General features: G+C 44.1%; 1 long non-coding RNA gene across 1 annotated transcript in view; it reads right to left on the bottom strand.

Moving 5' to 3' along the window:
* Positions 1-10,727, bottom strand: part of LOC138360884 (uncharacterized) — a 35,250-nt gene extending 24,523 nt beyond the window's left edge. Inside the window, exons 1-2 of the long non-coding RNA XR_011226699.1 lie at positions 10,363-10,727; positions 9,380-9,520 (exon numbers count right to left, since the gene is read on the bottom strand). This is a non-coding gene — a long non-coding RNA (uncharacterized lncRNA). The remainder of the gene's footprint in view (positions 1-9,379; positions 9,521-10,362) is intronic.
* Between the last annotated feature and the right edge of the window lie 8,633 nt (positions 10,728-19,360).

Here is a 19,360-nt window from a genome sequence, read left to right as displayed (position 1 = left end):
GAGTTTTTCAGTTGCATATGTCCTGGGGACCATTCAGGCTTGTTCGCATTTGTGTTCCTCACGTGTTGCCCCAAAGAATGAGGTGATTTGGTAAAATGCTATGCCCAAGATAACTATCCGAGTGCCGGCGGTGGGGTGGTTCAAATAGCCTCGGCTATCACCTCATTATGTCCGGTCGTGATGGTCAAGTGGATTAAGGCGTCTTGTACATACCAGATGCGTTGCTTCTGGGAGTATGGGTTCGAGTCACTTCTGGGGTGTGAGTTTTTCAGTTGCATATGTCCTGGGGACCATTCAGGCTTGTTCGCATTTGTGTTCCTCACGTGTTGCCCCAAAGAATGAGGTGATTTGGTAAAATGCTATGCCCAAGATAACTATCCGAGTGCCGGCGGTGGGGTGGTTCAAATAGCCTCGGCTATCACCTCATTATGTCCGGTCGTGATGGTCAAGTGGATTAAGGCGTCTTGTACATACCAGATGCGTTGCTTCTGGGAGTATGGGTTCGAGTCACTTCTGGGGTGTGAGTTTTTCAGTTGCATATGTCCTGGGGACCATTCAGGCTTGTTCGCATTTGTGTTCCTCACGTGTTGCCCCAAAGAATGAGGTGATTTGGTAAAATGCTATGCCCAAGATAACTATCCGAGTGCCGGCGGTGGGGTGGTTCAAATAGCCTCGGCTATCACCTCATTATGTCCGGTCGTGATGGTCAAGTGGATTAAGGCGTCTTGTACATACCAGATGCGTTGCTTCTGGGAGTATGGGTTCGAGTCACTTCTGGGGTGTGAGTTTTTCAGTTGCATATGTCCTGGGGACCATTCAGGCTTGTTCGCATTTGTGTTCCTCACGTGTTGCCCCAAAGAATGAGGTGATTTGGTAAAATGCTATGCCCAAGATAACTATCCGAGTGCCGGCGGTGGGGTGGTTCAAATAGCCTCGGCTATCACCTCATTATGTCCGGTCGTGATGGTCAAGTGGATTAAGGCGTCTTGTACATACCAGATGCGTTGCTTCTGGGAGTATGGGTTCGAGTCACTTCTGGGGTGTGAGTTTTTCAGTTGCATATGTCCTGGGGACCATTCAGGCTTGTTCGCATTTGTGTTCCTCACGTGTTGCCCCAAAGAATGAGGTGATTTGGTAAAATGCTATGCCCAAGATAACTATCCGAGTGCCGGCGGTGGGGTGGTTCAAATAGCCTCGGCTATCACCTCATTATGTCCGGTCGTGATGGTCAAGTGGATTAAGGCGTCTTGTACATACCAGATGCGTTGCTTCTGGGAGTATGGGTTCGAGTCACTTCTGGGGTGTGAGTTTTTCAGTTGCATATGTCCTGGGGACCATTCAGGCTTGTTCGCATTTGTGTTCCTCACGTGTTGCCCCAAAGAATGAGGTGATTTGGTAAAATGCTATGCCCAAGATAACTATCCGAGTGCCGGCGGTGGGGTGGTTCAAATAGCCTCGGCTATCACCTCATTATGTCCGGTCGTGATGGTCAAGTGGATTAAGGCGTCTTGTACATACCAGATGCGTTGCTTCTGGGAGTATGGGTTCGAGTCACTTCTGGGGTGTGAGTTTTTCAGTTGCATATGTCCTGGGGACCATTCAGGCTTGTTCGCATTTGTGTTCCTCACGTGTTGCCCCAAAGAATGAGGTGATTTGGTAAAATGCTATGCCCAAGATAACTATCCGAGTGCCGGCGGTGGGGTGGTTCAAATAGCCTCGGCTATCACCTCATTATGTCCGGTCGTGATGGTCAAGTGGATTAAGGCGTCTTGTACATACCAGATGCGTTGCTTCTGGGAGTATGGGTTCGAGTCACTTCTGGGGTGTGAGTTTTTCAGTTGCATATGTCCTGGGGACCATTCAGGCTTGTTCGCATTTGTGTTCCTCACGTGTTGCCCCAAAGAATGAGGTGATTTGGTAAAATGCTATGCCCAAGATAACTATCCGAGTGCCGGCGGTGGGGTGGTTCAAATAGCCTCGGCTATCACCTCATTATGTCCGGTCGTGATGGTCAAGTGGATTAAGGCGTCTTGTACATACCAGATGCGTTGCTTCTGGGAGTATGGGTTCGAGTCACTTCTGGGGTGTGAGTTTTTCAGTTGCATATGTCCTGGGGACCATTCAGGCTTGTTCGCATTTGTGTTCCTCACGTGTTGCCCCAAAGAATGAGGTGATTTGGTAAAATGCTATGCCCAAGATAACTATCCGAGTGCCGGCGGTGGGGTGGTTCAAATAGCCTCGGCTATCACCTCATTATGTCCGGTCGTGATGGTCAAGTGGATTAAGGCGTCTTGTACATACCAGATGCGTTGCTTCTGGGAGTATGGGTTCGAGTCACTTCTGGGGTGTGAGTTTTTCAGTTGCATATGTCCTGGGGACCATTCAGGCTTGTTCGCATTTGTGTTCCTCACGTGTTGCCCCAAAGAATGAGGTGATTTGGTAAAATGCTATGCCCAAGATAACTATCCGAGTGCCGGCGGTGGGGTGGTTCAAATAGCCTCGGCTATCACCTCATTATGTCCGGTCGTGATGGTCAAGTGGATTAAGGCGTCTTGTACATACCAGATGCGTTGCTTCTGGGAGTATGGGTTCGAGTCACTTCTGGGGTGTGAGTTTTTCAGTTGCATATGTCCTGGGGACCATTCAGGCTTGTTCGCATTTGTGTTCCTCACGTGTTGCCCCAAAGAATGAGGTGATTTGGTAAAATGCTATGCCCAAGATAACTATCCGAGTGCCGGCGGTGGGGTGGTTCAAATAGCCTCGGCTATCACCTCATTATGTCCGGTCGTGATGGTCAAGTGGATTAAGGCGTCTTGTACATACCAGATGCGTTGCTTCTGGGAGTATGGGTTCGAGTCACTTCTGGGGTGTGAGTTTTTCAGTTGCATATGTCCTGGGGACCATTCAGGCTTGTTCGCATTTGTGTTCCTCACGTGTTGCCCCAAAGAATGAGGTGATTTGGTAAAATGCTATGCCCAAGATAACTATCCGAGTGCCGGCGGTGGGGTGGTTCAAATAGCCTCGGCTATCACCTCATTATGTCCGGTCGTGATGGTCAAGTGGATTAAGGCGTCTTGTACATACCAGATGCGTTGCTTCTGGGAGTATGGGTTCGAGTCACTTCTGGGGTGTGAGTTTTTCAGTTGCATATGTCCTGGGGACCATTCAGGCTTGTTCGCATTTGTGTTCCTCACGTGTTGCCCCAAAGAATGAGGTGATTTGGTAAAATGCTATGCCCAAGATAACTATCCGAGTGCCGGCGGTGGGGTGGTTCAAATAGCCTCGGCTATCACCTCATTATGTCCGGTCGTGATGGTCAAGTGGATTAAGGCGTCTTGTACATACCAGATGCGTTGCTTCTGGGAGTATGGGTTCGAGTCACTTCTGGGGTGTGAGTTTTTCAGTTGCATATGTCCTGGGGACCATTCAGGCTTGTTCGCATTTGTGTTCCTCACGTGTTGCCCCAAAGAATGAGGTGATTTGGTAAAATGCTATGCCCAAGATAACTATCCGAGTGCCGGCGGTGGGGTGGTTCAAATAGCCTCGGCTATCACCTCATTATGTCCGGTCGTGATGGTCAAGTGGATTAAGGCGTCTTGTACATACCAGATGCGTTGCTTCTGGGAGTATGGGTTCGAGTCACTTCTGGGGTGTGAGTTTTTCAGTTGCATATGTCCTGGGGACCATTCAGGCTTGTTCGCATTTGTGTTCCTCACGTGTTGCCCCAAAGAATGAGGTGATTTGGTAAAATGCTATGCCCAAGATAACTATCCGAGTGCCGGCGGTGGGGTGGTTCAAATAGCCTCGGCTATCACCTCATTATGTCCGGTCGTGATGGTCAAGTGGATTAAGGCGTCTTGTACATACCAGATGCGTTGCTTCTGGGAGTATGGGTTCGAGTCACTTCTGGGGTGTGAGTTTTTCAGTTGCATATGTCCTGGGGACCATTCAGGCTTGTTCGCATATATATATATATATATATATATATATATATATATATGTCGTACCTAGTAGCCAGAACTCACTTCTGAGCCTACTATGCAAGGCCTGATTTGCTTAATAAGCCTAGTTTTCATGAATTAATGTTTTTTCGACAACCTAACCTACCTAACCTAATCTAACCTAACTTTTTCGGCTACCTAACCAAACCTAACCTATAAAGATAGGTTAGGTTAGGTTAGGTAGGGTTGGTTAGGTTCGGTCATATATCTACGTTAATTTTAACTCCAATAAAAAAAAATTGACCTCATACATAATGAAATGGGTAGCTTTATCATTTCATAAGAAAAAAATTAGAAAAAATATATTAATTCAGGAAAAATTGGCTTATTAGGCAAATCGGGCCTTGCATAGTAGGCCAAAAAGTGAGTTCTGGCTACTAGGTACGACATATATATATATATATATGTATATATATATATATATATAAATATATATATAAATATATATATATATATATATATATATATATATATATATATATATATATATATATATATATATATATATATATATATATATATATATATATATATATATATATATATATGTCGTACCTAGTAGCCAGAACGCACTTCTCAGCTTACTATGCAAGGCCCGATTTGCCTAATAAGCCAAGTTTTCCTGAATTAATATATTTTCTCTATTTTTTTTCTTATGAAATGATAAAGCTACCCATTTCCTTATGTATGAGGTCAATTTTATTTTATTGGAGTTAAAATTAACGTAGATATATGACCGAACCTAACCAACCCTACCTAACCTAACCTAACCTATCTCTAAAGGTTAGGTTGGGTTAGGTAGCCGAAAAAGTTAGGTTAGGTTAGGTTAGGTAGGTTAGGTAGTCGAAAAATAATTAATTCATGAAAACTTGGCTTATTAGGCAAATCGGGTCTTGCATAGTAGGCTGAGAAGTGAGTTCTGGCTACTAGGTACGACATATATATATATATATATATATATATATATATATATATATATATATATATATATATATACATATATATATATATATATATATATATATATATATATATATATATATATATATATATATATATATATATGTCGTACCTAGTAGCCAGAACGCACTTCTCTACCTACTATGCAAGGCCCGATTTACCTAATAAGCCAAGTGTTCATGAATTAATTGTTTTTCGACTACCTAACCTACCTAACCTAACCTAACCTAACTTTTTCGGCTACCTAACCTAACCTAACCTATAAAGATAGGTTAGGTTAGGTTAGGTAGGGTTGGTTAGGTTCGATCATATATCTACGTTAATTTTAACTCTAATAAAAAAAAATTGACCTTATACATAATGAAATGGGTAGCTTTATTATTTGATAAGAAAAAAATTAGAGAAAATATATTAATTCAAGAAAACTTGGCTTATTAGGCAAATCGGGCCTTGCATAGTAGGCTGAGAAGTGCATTCTGGCTACTAGGTACGACATATATATATATATATATATATATATATATATATATATATATATATATATATATATATATATATTGGTGTATACTGGCAGCAGGTTTTCTTTTAAACATGTCTCATTGAATATGACTGCATATTCTGTATTTACTATTTTCTGGTTTAGGGCTTCTATCCCTCTAACTATTTTCTTAGCATCAGGGCTTAGCTGAAATAGGAGTTCTCAAAAACTCATTTTCGTAATTTTAAGGTGAAGAAAAGAAGTGAATTACTATAGAATGTATTACTCTTATTTATACAATTTGCACAACGTTTCGAACCTCCATGGTTCATTCTCAAGTGAAAAGAAATTTCAAGTTTGGTTCTGCACTGGGTCAGGTAATAAGACAATATATGTGAAAACATGGGGAGATACATTAGAACATAAGAATAGAGGTAACTACAGAAGGCTTATTGGCCCATACGAGGCAGCTGCTATCTACATTCAAAGATTAATCAAGTGTAATTGGCCTGTTATGTTGAACAGTGTCTTCTGTGTTGGCATCGTTATGTTCTGGTCTTGTCCTTACTCTCATGGTGGGTAGAGTAAATAGTTCCGTGATTTGGGTGTTCATGGTAGGTTGTTCTATTCTTATGTGAATTGCTTCAAGAATTTATAATCTTCTTGCATCTTGGGTTTTGTCTATTATACAGGTATTTTTGTTCAACATTTCTCTTGTTAGGGTGATGTCATGGGCTTGTCTCATGTGATTCCTGGGGGCACTGGATTGAAGATGGCATGTCAAACGCCTCGTCAGCTTGGTCGACGTCATACCTCTGTACTTAGATTGAAGGTTACATCCTTCGTGGGGGCAAGTGTACATGTATACAACGCTTGACTGCTGTAGAGGGTTCTCCGTCGGCTTCGGGCTGTTTTTGATAAGGAGTTCGGAAGTCTTCTTGGTTTTGTAGAATATTATCAGATTTATGTTTTGGTTAGGAGTAGTGCTTTTTACTCCTTTACGGATTATTTCTTTCATTATTCTTTCCTCTTTTATGTGTTCACTGTGCATGGTTGATTTGTAATATAATTTTATTGTGGTTTGGGTTCTAGGTTCAGGATTATACCAACGGTCCAAGTGTCTTCTTATAGCAGCGTTTATTTCCGCGTTGCTATATCCGTTGTTCACCAATACCTTAGTTACTCTTTCAAACTCTCTGCTCACTTTGCTCCATTCAGAGCAGTGGGTAAGCGCTCGACGAATATAAGCATTGAGAACACTGGCTTTGTATCTTTGGGGGCACTCACTTCTACCGTTCAGGCATAATCCTATGTTGGTGGGCTTGGTATATACGTTGGTGCTTAAAGAGGTTCCTGTTTTTGTTATTAGTACATCCAAGAATGGCAGACTGTTATTTTCACTATTTTCATGTGTAAATCGGAATACTGACTCTCTCTCTAGATGGCTTTTTAGATCAATTAGTTCATCTGAGTATTTTACTATTACGAATATGTCATCTACATAACGGCAATATACAATTGGTTTTTGTCTGCTGCTGAAGACTCTGTCTTCGATGGTTCCCATATAAAAATTAGCAAATAAGACTCCTAAGAGGGAGCCCATTGCTACTCCGTCCATTTGTAAATACATGTCTCCTTGTGGACTGATGAAAGGGGCTTCCTTTATACATCCAAAAAGACACTTGGACCGTTGGTATAATCCGGAACCTAGAACAGAAATCACAATACCCCCAATATAATTATATTACAAATCAACCATGCACATTGAACATATAAAAGAGGAAAGAATAATGAAAGAAATAATCCGTAAAGGAGTAAAAAGCACTACTCCTAACCAAAACATAAACCTGATAATATTCTACAAAACCAAGAAGACTTCCGAACTCCTTATCAAAAACAGCCCGAAGCCGACGGAGAACCCTCTACAGCAGTCAAGCGTTGTATACATGTACACTTGCCCCCACGAAGGATGTAACCTTCAATCTAAGTACATAGGTATGACGTCGACCAAGCTGACGAGGCGTTTGACATGCCATCTTCAATCCGGTGCCCCCAGGAATCACATGAGACAAGCCCATGACATCACCCTAACAAGAGAAATGTTGAACAAAAATACCTGTATAATAGACAAAACCCAAGATGCAAGACGATTACAAATTCTTGAAGCAATTCACATAAGAATAGAACAACCTACCATGAACACCCAAATCACGGAACTATTTACTCTACCCACCATGAGAGTAAGGACAAGACCAGAACATAACGATGCCAACACAGAAGACACCGTTCAACATAACAGGCCAATTACACTTGATTAATCTTTGTATGTAGATAGCAGCTGCCTCCTATGGGCCAATAAGCCTTCTGCAGTTACCTCTATTCTTATGTTCTAATGTATCTCCCCATGTTTTCACCTTTATTGTCTTATCACCTGTCTTATTCTATTAAATTTATTATTTTATTGTCTTATTCTTCACCTTAAAATTACGAAAATGAGTTTTGGAGAACTCTTATTTCAGCTAAGCCCTGATGCTAAGAAAATAGTTAGAGGGATAGAAGCCCTAAACCAGAAAATAGTAAATACAGAATATGCGGTCATATTCAATTTTATATATATATATATATATATATATATATATATATATATATATATATATATATATATATATATATATATATAAACGTTTAGACACACAACACCCACCAGGGGACTTGAACCCTGGCCACCAAGATGGCAGGTACGCACTTATACCCACTGCACCATACTCAGAGCCCCAAAGAGGTGGGAATTCTGGGGTATTTAACTCCCAGACAACTCATCCTCTCCAGGCAATGGTATAGTGAGAGGCAATTGACGTTTTCCATCAAGCCCTGTTATATGGGAGAACACGTGGTCCTTGCTTAATGCACACACTTGCCTAAACACGCAAGTTAGAAGTGTTTCTATAGTTCTAACATGCGTGTTTAGGCAAGTGTGTGCATTAAGCAAGGACCACGTGTTCTCCCATATAACAGGGCTTGATGGAAAACGTCAATTGCCTCTCACTATACCATTGATATATATATATATCTCCTAGTGTGATGCAAACATCACACTAGGAGATATATATATATATATCAATGGTATAGTGAGAGATGCATTAAAAACAACACAAAAGTGTTGTTTTTAATGCATTTGTGAGCTACAACTGGACGAGCCTGAGGTTCTTCATTTAATCCCGATGTTTCTGTTTATGATATCAATTTATTCAGCATCGTCAATGAACAGTGTTAAGGAAAGTTGGTATATTTCCGTAATATTTGATCTCTCTGTTGGGAACCTGTGAGCATTTACAGTGTCCAGGAAGGTCTCATAACGTTGAGGTTGAGGAATCTAGCAGTGGGGAAAACGGACTCATGGAGAGCTTGGAGAGCTGTCCATCAGGTAACTTGTTCTGCCGAGAAACACCTATTGGACTGTAATATGTCCATCAGGTGGTATCCAGCAGTGATCTAGTGAACTTGAAAAGTGCTCGAAAGACAGTTTTCGTTGAGGGGGGAGAGTGCCATGTGCGTCCCGAGCTATTTGTCTGCATAGATATGTCTGGTTGAGAGACCCACCAACGCAGCCAACCCTGTAAATCCTGGGACGTAACGTGACAAACACACACAGAAAAACATATATACATAATACACAAACACACTCAGTTATAAACCTATTCATTGAGCATAAATAGTAGAAGAAACATTTTGCAGGAAAACAAGACAAAACTTGAAGAAATAAGTATTTTTTATATAAATTTGATAACAAAGAGATATACAAGCATAAATATAATAATTATCTAAAGTTATACAATACAAATTGTAGGAGAATTAAAATTTTAAAGGCCATTAAACGAGTAACAATGAACTATCACTGCCAATAAGCAGGTTTTCATAAACCTGAATGGCACGTACTGACCATTGTAGTTGTAGGAGACGCAGAGTGGATGCTGGCCACAGGCGATTGCGCACACAGCCTGCGACATCCATCTGTTGCTTTTGCTCAAAATAACAAGACTAGCATTGAGGTAGCGCACGTCCGAAACACCCGGGGGCAAAACTTTGGAAATACAGTCAACAGATATATTAATAACAATAATAAAGAGGTTAATAGAAAAAAAAGGTCTTGGATGATGATCATTCTCAGGTGAAATATGTGGATAGATCTTTTGTTCATAGGATGTACATAAGAGAAAGGGAAAATGTTTTCCTGGGGCTGGTATAAGTGACATAGACAGAAAAGTGTAATTTTGTTCTGAAATGGGAACAATTATATTGAGTGAGCAAATCCGTAGGAGCCGTGATGAGGATTCGAACCTATGCGCTGGGGTGTTCCTAGGCACACACCAGCTCCTACGGATTTCCTCATCCATACATAACGATAGTGTGATTATTCTCTGAGTAATTATATTGGATGTCTTGGGTGGAGGGAATGATGTTGGTAAGAGGTCGGAGAAAGGAACTGAAAAATAGATTCAATTTATCACTGAAAAGTATTAGAAAACAAGAGAACAAACCAATCATGAGTGGAGTTTTTCCCAGGCTTGGTGTTAACAACTGAATGATGTAGATTTTCGTAAACCGATTTGAAAAAGAGACTTCGAGATCATGTTTGTCAGTGGCCTGAGACCAAGACAAGAGAGGGAACTATCAGGAGAGAGCATCAAGCCATTACGACTAAATAACACTTAGAAGGAATCTGGATAATATTTGGGATGGGACGGGAAGAAGGAATGGTGCCCAACCATTTGGGCGGTCAGGTGATCGATTGAACGCCGACTTGCATGAAACGAGACCGTCGCTCTACCGTCCAGTCCAAGAGGGTTAGACACATATATTAAGGAAAATATCACCGTATTTGCATGGAAGCGAATAATAAAGTAGTACCAAATATTGACTCACTTGACCTCTGCCAGGTGATGTGTACTCCAGATATGACCTGGGTCAGTAGGAGCATCACGGGAATAGCCAGGAAGACCATCGCTGTAGACACTCGCGGGAGACTGGTGGAGTTTACCAGGGTGAAAAGATGAGTGAAGGTATGACGAGTGTGAGTAATGGAAAACTACCAGAGTGTGAGTAGCTTGGAAAGTTGAGAAACTCAAGAGAGTATGTGGAGTGGTCCTGGCTGAGGAGCGTGGGGTAGCGACCGCACCAATGTTCCTCACTCACTGGCCAAAGGGAGGACCCGATGAACACCTTTCACAGAAAGTTAATCGATGGCACTGTTGCCTGGATATGTAATATGTAAACATCGGCGAAGCCGGGCTGATTACAGTGATTAGGTCATAATTAGAGATCAGTTCATTACATTGCATAAAGTCTGCATACATTTGGGCAAGTTGTTTTATTATTGATTACAGAAAAAATAATTCTAACCCTGTTGGCCGTAAATGTTTCCTTTTATGATTGACCAGTTCTGGAGACTAGTTGAGACCGACAGTGACCCACAGCTGACGTCTCCATGAATGAATATACAGTAAGTAAGCCAGTACGGGTACATAGCCTACCCTTCGATACAGTACCTACCATTAAGTCCCAGGTCTGCCCACTTGTAAATTCAGATGGAATCATCAAGTTGAGCAACAAGTTCTTTAATTTATTACATGTTTTGCCAGCTCGGCTGTGTTCTGTGATTGAAGATTGAAGAGCCTTCAACAGGCTCATCAGTAGGTGGATAAAGGAGTACACGAGGGTTACTCACCGCAAATGAGTACAAATTGTTGAGCGCTGGTCCACAAGGGTTACACCCAACCCGTCCTCGACTCAAGTCCATTACATTCAGCGGTCGACCCCACAGACGCATTCATAAACTTTAACATGCTGTTCATTCAAAACGGGAATTTTCTCAAGTATAAATTAATATTATAACATATTAGCATATTGTGTATAAATAGGCATAGGATAGGTTAGGTTAGGTGTTTAGGTTCTGTTGGCGATTATTTGTATTTGTAGTACGTGGGTGAAGCACTTACAGCGTTGTGGTTCGAACAAAATTCGTCAGTGAAGCACTTGTTCCGGATATGTTCGAACGTCAGCAGTTGTGAGTCGTGTGTAAACTGCTTTTCATTCATAAACAGGGGGTTTGGCGGGTGCATGGAATCACTTTTGGATCTTTGTTTGGAGGACGGGCTGCACACTGCATATGAATATAAGTTAGTAGTAGGGTTGATGAGTTAGTGAGCAATTTTGGATTTCGAGCCCATTGTTCGCTAACCCGTCAGGGTTTCCAGGGAAAATTTTTTCAGTCTTATTGGTCGCTAAGCTGCCAGGGGTCCAGGGGGGAAAAATAAATTTTTATTCCTCGCTCTGTCACACCTGTTTAAGATAGAGTTTGTTAAGGCATGTTTGTAAAGAAAAGGTGAACTAGTTACATACAAAGTCATATTTTGAGACAGACTTATTATTATCAGAGATGAGAAACATAGAAAAATGGTGATATCATGCTGGTCTCAGTACCACTGTATTAAGTTAGTAGAAAGTTGTTTACTCATTTTTACATGATGCATTCGTTTATTAGTACAAACAAAATTCTACATGAATAGTTTGATATGTTACTTAAAGTTAATGATGACTATATAATGACATGCCTTAGTAAGTTTTATTACTACATATAAAGTAATTACAAGATTACATATTTCTTGAACAACGATGCTAGTGACTATTTATTTACTGAATGAATACTAATGTTTGATACAATGAGAGTATTATTTGATGTACAAAGAAGTTCTAGAGAGTAATTTGTTCATATAAATTCGTGTTATAGAGTGCAAATGACAAAACAGTTATCTTGGAACGCATTATTGCGGTCTTGAAAAGATTCTTAAAAGGGCGAAAATGTTTACAGAGTTTCTTTTGATGCTCGAAGATGTCTTAGAGAATAACTTTGAAACTCGAAGATGTATTAGGAAATATCTTTGATGCATAAAGAAGTCTTAGAATGTTTCTTTGATTCATGAAGATGTCTTAAAACGTTTCTTTGATGAACGAAGGTGAATTACAGATTACATTTTGATGACTCTGAGAGTATCTTTTTGATGGCATGAATAGTTTTTTGTTGTCTTTGAGTGTCTCTTTGATGACTCTGAGTATGTCTTTGAGTGTGTTATTTAAGTCTTGAAGAGTATTTTCTACTATTTTTCTTACTCTATGAAGTATACTGTTAGTTATGAAAGTGTTGAAAGATCCCTTTGGCAACTTTTTTCACTCCACGAAGCATAATGACTGGGTAAAAGGTTCTGGGTTTACCCACTCCCTTAGTTGTGGTTAAAAGGGAGTTAAGGGAGCGGATGGGTGAGGGAGCATTGCGGGGAGATAAGGTGTGTGTTATGACACTGTGATTATTATTTGGTGGGTATTTATTGATATAGATAAGTAAACAAGAGTATTGAAGGAGCGGATATGTTTACTTTGATAAAGTTGAAAGGCTGGAGCAAGTCTTGATCTGAAATACTAAGCTTGATTAACTAAGGTGGAGGACAGGAGATAGTGCTAAGTAATGGCTTTGACATATTTTACTTTGAACGAAATGCAGTGGATTTGGACATAATAACGGAGTTATACGAATAAATCTAAGAAGAGCTGGAGTTCAGTATGTATGTTTAACTTATTTACTCCACCTGAAATAACTATGTTTTAAATCTCGAGGAAATGGATGGGATAATGAGGGAGTTGTGAGAAGGAACTAAGGTGGGGAAGGGGAACAGGAGGTGGAGTTCAGTAGCTACAATGTTGTATTTTAATATATCTGAAATGCAGTGGTTTTAAATTTCAGGGAACTTGATTAGTTAATAATGGAGTCGTAGGAGTAAAGTAAGTCAGAGGACAATAGCTAGAACTCAGTAATTAAATTAATGTATTTTACTATCTCTAAAATACAGCGGTTTTTAAATTTCAGGAAACTTGATTAGTCAATAACAGAGTTGTAAGATTAAAATAAGGCGGAGGACAAGAGCTGGAGCTTGGTAACTGCTTTGTTCTATTTTACTTTATCTGAAATATAGTGGGTTTAAATTTTAGAGGGGATTGGATGGTTAGTATCGAATCTACAGAAGTAAACTAAAGCGGGGGACGGGAGCTAGAACCCGTTAACTATTCTTGTTATTTACTCAATGATATGACTGTTTTAAATTTTAGAAAATTTGGATAGATACTAACGGAGATGTACGAATGAACTAAAGTAGAGGATAAGAGCTAAAACTCGGTAACTGCCTTGATTGTATTTGCTATGTAAGAAATGGAGTGGGTTTAAATCTAGAGGAAAATGACGGGATAGTTGCAGAGTTGTTCGAATGAACTAAGATGGGGGACAGGAGCTAGAGCTTGGTGCATCTTGGTGGGACAGCAGATGTGTACACATATCAGATGAGATGAGGAATATGGGTCTGATTAATAGTTTCATATGTTACCATTGTTTGATATGTTTGGTGAACACAGGCTGGCCTGACCGCCAGGGGCTCTAGACGTGTTCACCAAGCGCTCACGAGTCGTTGCTAGGCGTTCCGTGTGGGAGGGCGTTGTTGTTGTGTCTGCGCCATGGGGACCCCCCTCCCCCCAATTCGCCAGTCTGAGACTGTGGGTCTGGAATATTCTGGACGTGCGTCTTACCTAGCCCTTGAGATTGTCCTGTTGGATATGCTGTGTGTTTGTGTTGTCGATGTGTACGGGCTCCAACTGCTGACCACCCATCGGGCACTTGTAAAGTTTACCTCCACTGCTATATACAAGGACTTTGTGGCCCGTTACAATGTTCGCTCTCTTCCTTTCCCTGGGAACGATGGTACCGTCCCTATCTCTGACCGGTATGTGGCCCTGCCTGGGGTGCCGTTTGAATTCAAGGAGGCTTTGCTTCGACGGTACTTTGGCCAGTTTGGAACTGTCGTCTCCATCCGGATGAACTCCGTCTCTGCCGGCAGGTGGCGTGGAGTCTCGTATGGGACCCACGCCACACGAGACTCCTGACGAGACGAGGGAAATTTGACTCCTGAGCGTGATTTTTGAGCCGAATTCTGACTCTCTGCACCTATTTTCAGTTTCAAATTACGACGTTTCATACCGAAAATATGCCAATTACTGTAAACGGCGATGGGTCATATTTTGCCCAAACCCCCCCTGCAGTTTTCAAAATGTCTGAAATGTCGGAAATTTGACTCCTGAGCGTGATTTTTTATCCGAATTCTGACTCTGCACCTATTTTCAGTTTCAAATTACGACTTTTTATACCGAAAATATGCCAATTACTGAAAACGGCGATGGGTCATATTTTGCCTAAACCCCCCTGCAGTTTTCAAAATGTCTGAAATGTCGGAAATTTGACTCTTGAGCGTGATTTTTGAGCCGAATTCTGACTCTCTGCACCTATTTTCAGTTTCAAATTATGACTTTTCATACCGAAAATATGCCAATTACTGAAAACGGCGATGGGTCATATTTTGCCCAAACCCCCCTGCAGTTTTTAAAATGTCTGAAATGTCGGAAATTTGACTCCTGAGCGTGATTTTTGAGCCGAATTCTGACTCTCTGCACCTATTTTCAGTTTCAAATTACAACTTTTCATACCGAAAATATGCCAATTACTGTAAACGGCGATGGGTCATATTTTGCCCAAACCCCCCTGCAGTTTTTAAAATGTCTGAAATGTCGGAAATTTGACTCCTGAGCGTGATTTTTGAGCCGAATACTGACTTTCTGCATCTATTTTCAGTTTCAAATTTCGACGTTTCATACCGAAAATATGCCAATTACTGTAAACGCCGATGGGTCATATTTTGCCCAAACCCCCCTGCAGTTTTCAAAATGTCGGAAATGTCGGAAATTTGACTCCTGAGCGTGATTTTTGAGCCGAATTCTGACTCTCTGCACCTATTATCAGTTTCAAATTACGACGTTTCATACCGAAAATATGCCAATTACTGAAAACGGCGATGGGTCATATTTTGCCCAAACCCCCCTGAAGTTTTAAAAATGTCTGAAATGTCAGAAATTTGACTCCTGAGCTTGATTTTTTATCCGAATTCTTACTTTCTGCACCTATTTTCAGTTTCAAATTACGACTTTTTATACCGAAAATATGCCAATTACTGAAAACGGCGATGGGTCATATTTTGCCCAAACCCCCCTGAAGTTTTAAAAATGTCGGAAATGTCGGAAATTTGACTCTTGAGCGTGATTTTTTATCCGAATTCTGACTCTCTGCACCTATTTTCAGTTTCAAATTACGACGTTTCATACCGAAAATATGCCAATTACTGAAAACGGCGATGGGTCATATTTTGGCCAAACCCCCTGCAGTTTTTAAAATGTCTGTAATGTCGGAAATTTGACTCCTGAGCGTGATTTTTGAGCCGAATTTTGACGCTCTGCACCTATTTTCAGTTTCAAATTACGACGTTTCATACCGAAAATATGACAATTACTGTAAACCGCGATGGGTCATATTTTGCCCAAACCCCCCTGCAGTTATCAAAATGTCTGAAATGTCGAGGATTCCGTCCTCTGCCTCTGGGGGGCGTGGACGTCGGGCTCTGGCTGCCAGTAGCTGTTTGTCGCTGACTGGTGGTGGTTGCTCGTTGCTGCGGGGCGCCAGCTGACTGAGGCGGAGGTCAGCAATATGGCGGCGGCTGGTGGTGGCCGCATCCGCCGTGTGAATACTGCTCGGCTGGAGTTCTCTGCACCGGTGGATTGGGAACTAGTGGCGGCTGCGCTTTTGGATGTCCTTCAGGTGGATGTTAAAGATCTCCTTGGTCTCGAGAAATTTTCTCCCACTCGCGTGGCGGTGACGTTTGCCACGTCACCTGGATACGAGCGGTTTGTGGGGTGTTGGAACGAGCGGACGACTCCCCTTCCTCATTCGGCTGTGTCTGTGACTGTCTCTGATCCGTGGGGTCCACTGACCTTTGTGAGCGTGCACGGGGTACCTGTTACGTTTCCAGAGGTGGAGCTTTCTTCTGTGTTTACGAGGTATGGTATGGTGTTGCGTCATCGGTACAACTTGTTTAGTGCCGGGCGGCTGCGGGGCCTCCGGCTGGGTACTCGCACGCTGCATATGCGCCTCAAGGAGCCCATCCCCTCCAAGGTTATGTGCTGTGGTCTTCCGTTCCGGGTTTTCTATCCAGGGCAGGCCCGCACGTGCTTCCGCTGTGGGGAGGAGGGCCATGACGCTGCCCAGTGTGAGATTCCTCGACTGGAGACTGCTTCTGTATTCAGTGTGGGGGATTTTCCCCCCCTCCGTGAGGATGGTGCATCCCTGGCTGGTCCTCGGCGTGGGGGTGTGAATGGTGGGGCACCTGTGACTGTTGTGCCTGGTGGTGCACCTGCGACTGTTGTGCCTGGTGGTGCACCTGCGACTGGTGTGCCTGGTGGTGCACCTGCGACTGGTGTGCCTGGTGGTGCACCTGCGACTGTTGTGCCTGGTGGTGCACCTGCGACTGCTGTGCCTGGTGGTGCACCTGCGACTGCTGTGCCTGGTGGTGCACCTGCGACTGCTGTGCCTGGTGGTGCACCTGCGACTGCTGTGCCTGGTGGTGCACCTGCGACTGCTGTGCCTGGTGGTGCACCTGCGTCTGCTGTGCCTGGTGGTGCACCTGCGTCGGCTGTGCCTGGTGGTGCACTTGCGACTGCTGTGCCTGGTGGTGCACCTGCGACTGCTGTACCTGGTGGTGCACCTGCGCCTGTTGTGCCTGGTGGTGCACCTGCGACTGCTGTGCCTGGTGGTGCACCTGCGACTGCTGTGCCTGGTGGTGCACCTGCGACTGCTGTGCCTGGTGGTGCACCTGCGACTGCTGTGCCTGGTGGTGCACCTGCGACTGTTGTGCCTGGTGGTGCACCTGCGACTGATGTGCCTGCTGGTTCGTCTGTGCCTATCGTGTCTTCTGTGCCAGCTGTGGTGGAGGACGTGGCTGCTCCTGATTCCCGTCTTCTCCTTCCGGTGGATGTGGAGGTGCATCCTGTTCCTGGTGCTTCGTTGGTGAATGGGCGAGGTGTTGGGAGTGTCGTCTCGGTGCCTCCCGTTGTAGGCGATGCTTTCACTGAGGGTGATGGGAGCGTCGTCGTTGGTGCCGGCGTTCCTGTTGCATGCATTGCGAGTCCGCCTACTGCTCCCCCTGCGGGTGCGTGCCATGAGGGGGCGTTGACCTCCCATGCTCCTCGCCGGAAGCGCGTTGCGGGGGCGCGCTCACGCAGTCGAGAGCCCCCTGGCAAACGGATTGAGGCTTCGCGGAGTTGTGCCTTGGGTGGTGCCCCCCCTCCTCCTCCTAATTCTCCTGTGTCTGATATGGATTCCGGAAGTGATGCAGTGCCGGTTGGCAGCAAGAATTCCTCGTCGGTGGTGGACGTTGGTGATACCTGGTCAGTGGCAGCGGGGTCTCGGCGTGCTTCGCTGGGTGATGCTGGCACTGTCCGCCTCCTGCGGGATCAGAGGCCAGGCATTATGGTGGATTCCCCGACGGTGGAACGGCGGCAGTTTGAGCCTCAGGATGCTGACGGCGCCTCTGCAGTGGGTGGCTCTGTGCCCTCTGGTGGTCCTGGAGGGGCTGGGGGTCATTAATAGGTTCGATGGCGCCTGCTATTGTTTGTGCGTCTTTGAATGTTCGTGGTCTGAATGCTTTGGCGGTCCAATTGGGCCTTGTGGATGTGCTTCGGGAGCAGCGGGTGGATGTGGCTCTGATCCAAGAGCACAATGTTCGGGGTGTGTCTGTGTTGCAGGGGTTGTGTGCTGAGTATCTTGTTGTGCTGAACCCGCCGAGGACGTCCTTTGGGGGAACGCTGATGTTGTTTTCGCGGAGGGCATCCATTTCCGTGCTTCACACGGAAATGGATGAAGATGGGCGGGTCTTGTTTGTTCGGGCTGAGTATTTGGGGGTTGTGATTCCGTTCTTGACAGTGTACGCCCCTTCTGGGGTGGCGCATCGTCAGGACCGGGAGCTGTTTTTTCGGGAGGGGCTTTTGCCATACCTGCGGCATGATACACGGGATTTGATCTTTGGGGGGGATTTTAATTGTGTTACGAGTGTGAGGGATTGCTCTAGTGCTCACCCTCGGAATGTTTCGGCCGCTTTAATTGAGGTTTTGCGTGCGTGCGGGTTTCGCGATGCGGCTGTTTTGTGTGGCGGCTCGTTGGAGTATACCTTCGCTGCGCGTGGGGCGAGTTCTAGGTTGGATAGGTTCTATGTTTCTGGTGGGGAGTGTTCGGTTTTTGATTTTCGCACGGTCCCGGTGGCTTTCTCGGATCATTGTATGGTGGTTGTACGGGTTGGTGTCCGGAGTCAGGTGCGGGTGGGGCCTGGGTGGTGGAAACTCAATTGTCGGTTATTGCGTTGTCCACGTATTTGTGCGCAGTTTCGGGCCTGGTGGGTTGGCATCGTTGCCCGGAAGGCTGATTTCTCCTCTTTGTTCGTTTGGTGGGAGTGGTGTAAGGTGGAGTGTCGGAGGTTTTTTGGGATTGTTGCTAAGCGGGAGGCTGCCGGGAGGTTTGGTCTGCTGCGGTTCCTTCAGGCGCGTTTGTCTTCTTTATATGTGCGGTTGAATGCTGGGGTTGACTGCTTTAGTGAGATTGCTGAGTGTAAGGAGCGTATTTGTGATTTGCGTGCGGTGTTGGCTGACGGTGTTCGCGTGCGTGCTCGTGTAGCTGAGCGGGTGGATGGGGAGAGGCTCTCTCCCTTTCTTTTAGGGAGGGAGAAGGCTGCTAGGGGTTCCGTTCTTCTCCAGGGCCTTCGGCGGCCTGATGGGTCTGTGCTTTCTAGCACAGAGGGTGTTCTGCTTACCGCACGGCGGGAGTTGGAGGCCCTCTATGGGGAGGTGCATGGTGATAGTGTGCTCGCGGGTTCCTTTTTGGACAGGTGCTTTCCCGGTTTGTCGCGCTCGGAGTGTGCCCGGTTGGTGCAGGATGTTTCCACGGTGGAGC

The sequence above is a fragment of the Procambarus clarkii genome, unplaced genomic scaffold (assembly GCF_040958095.1).
Source record: "Procambarus clarkii isolate CNS0578487 unplaced genomic scaffold, FALCON_Pclarkii_2.0 HiC_scaffold_127, whole genome shotgun sequence".
Classification (NCBI taxonomy): Eukaryota; Metazoa; Arthropoda; class Malacostraca; order Decapoda; family Cambaridae; genus Procambarus; species Procambarus clarkii.
This window is presented reverse-complemented; position numbering and strand designations above follow the sequence as displayed.